Here is a 2,434-nt window from a genome sequence, read left to right as displayed (position 1 = left end):
TTGATACGAATATTTGATGCGCTGTTTTTCTAAAACGAGTAAAAACAAATTGAAAAAATTCTCTAGGGTTTTGGAAACGTTATATGGTGTTACCTTTATAACTAATCCTGACGTCTTCTGTGTCGTGTAGGAATCGGACCAACGTCGCTCGTAATTGTGTAGACAATTAAGCCTAACATCACTTCACCGATGGCATTACGTTGATCATCGTGCGCGTATGTGGACATAATGAAGTGTAGCCATCTATTTAACCTCAGCATTAATTAATTTTGTGAACTCAGATTTTTTGAATGAGACAATAGTGGCGATTAAAGTGGAACCTATAAAAAAATTATTTAAATTCCAGGATTTAGGACCTTCTGTGAATCTGATGTCAGCCACATTGGGCAGGTCGGAAAAATATTGGCAAACTATTTTCAGGAAATTTCAGTGGTATGCACATTTTTTTATATTATTATTATTCTTATATAGACAATTGGTCGGAAATATGTCTTTTTTAAAATATAGCATTAAATATTTGCCCCTATTGGGAATCCAAATGGGACGCCCTGCTGGACTTCTCTGGGATTTCTTCAACAGGACTATAAAACGATATGGCAGCCGTACAAGTGGCCTGAGCCATGACCTTAGTAATAGTTCCCTATTTTTCCTTTATTCCTGATAATTAACACTTTCTAATAATCGTTGTTACCAACATTGAAATTTCTATTTCAACGGGTATTCACGAAACCAGGTATCACTAGGCAATGAGATAGCTCGGTGCCATCCAGCAAATGAATTTAGAATAATCGGTATTGAACCACAGCGTGGTACCACTTCTCTAGCGGTACTTTGAGGCTGGTTCGATTTCACCTAATTGAACCACAGCGTGGTACCACTTCGCTAGCGGTACGTTGAGGCTGGTTCGATGTCACCTAATTGAACCACAGCGTGGTACCACTTCGCTAGCGGTACTTTGAGGCTGGTTCGATGTCACCTAATTGAATCAAGGAGACTTCAAAGTACGTTTTATGTAATTGAATTGTCCAAGATGTACACACATTACGTACTATATAGAATCGTGGCCCATTGAAAATCTGATTCATCTATTCGATTTTTTATTGATCTGTTTGATTTAACTAAAGTCTGTTTCCACTGTCCTTAGTATCTCCCTCGCTGACTATGATTCCTCATTAATAGAACGTCTAATACATTCTTTTGTTCGAAACAATTTGCAGCGGATTAAAAATATTCTCAGGAACTGAATTAGAGCTACATACTTCGAGTGTCACATACGTGCAGCGCGTGCTACCATTTCACCAGCAGACACTACGTAACTGGACACAACAACGTGTAATCGTCTGAGGAATAATTTACCGTGAATATTTATTCAGTGTATTCATTATTGGCCATGTACCGGAAACTGTAAAAATTAAAGACAAAATTAATTGTTTTTTTTTATTTCATTACTTTTATTCTAATGCGTTTGTAAAAATTTCCATTTTTTTATATATATATATATAGTCGAATGCAAGCGTCTTTTAAGGACCGTCGGATTCCTGTACTCTCAGTACTCAAACACTAAAAATCTATGCATGAAAAGCTAAATGGAAATTTTTACAAACGCATTATAATAAAAGTAATGAAATAAAAAAAACAATTAATTTTGTCTTTAATTTTTAGTAGTGTCTGCTGGTGAAATGGTAGCACGCGCTGCACGTATGTGACACTCGAAGTATGTAGCTCTAATTCAGTTCCTGAGAATATTTTTAATCCGCTGCAAATTGTTTCGAACAAAAGAATGTATTAGATGTTCTATTAATGAGGAATCATAGTCAGCGAGGGGGATACTAAGGACAGTGGAAACAGACTTTAGTTAAATCAAACAGATCAATAAAAAATCGAATAGATGAATCAGATTTTCAATGGGCCACGATTCTATATAGTACGTAATGTGTGTACATCTTGGACAATAATATATATATGTATAAACGCAATAAGCCATATATAATGACTTGTATAAAACGTAGCTTACTTGCAATTGGCCTGTGAAAATGCAATTTTAACCGTCGTAAAAATGAGCTGATTATCTTGTTTCTATTGTTCAACAAATGTTTGATAAAAGGCAATAAACGTACTTAATTGTCTCAAATAGTTCTACCTTTTGTAATTTGGTCAAAGAAAAAATCTAGTGACTCGAATTGCCCTTCATTATCCGGAGTATCTCGAACATTGTCGAAGTATGGTGGTATTTAAACTTAAAGTCAACTTTACTTTGCTATAAAAAAAAACAGCAACCTATAAAGCCCTACCTTCTCGTACATTTTATTGGAATGTGAATGGGATTATGCAACTAAAAAATAAGCGATTTTGAATAACTTGGGGTTCATCATTTGACGGCACCTCGACTTAGTTTCTTTATCAGTTACAATTACCGTTCAGAGAAGGCCTGTAT

General features: G+C 35.3%; 1 long non-coding RNA gene across 1 annotated transcript; it reads left to right on the top strand.

Annotated features, from left to right (window-relative positions):
• The first annotated feature begins 900 nt into the window (after window positions 1–900).
• On the top strand, window positions 901–2,134 carry LOC147751750 (uncharacterized). Its single transcript, XR_015315985.1, has 2 exons — window positions 901–1,001; window positions 1,218–2,134. It is a non-coding gene; the product is annotated as an uncharacterized LOC147751750 (long non-coding RNA).
• The last annotated feature ends 300 nt before the right edge of the window (window positions 2,135–2,434 follow it).

The sequence above is a fragment of the Varroa jacobsoni genome, unplaced genomic scaffold, assembly GCF_002532875.2.
Source record: "Varroa jacobsoni isolate VJ856 unplaced genomic scaffold, vjacob_1.0 contig06110, whole genome shotgun sequence".
In the NCBI taxonomy this organism is placed as follows: Eukaryota; Metazoa; Arthropoda; class Arachnida; order Mesostigmata; family Varroidae; genus Varroa; species Varroa jacobsoni.
The sequence above is the reverse complement of the archived record's forward strand: the minus strand, read 5'-3'. Positions and strand labels throughout refer to the sequence as shown.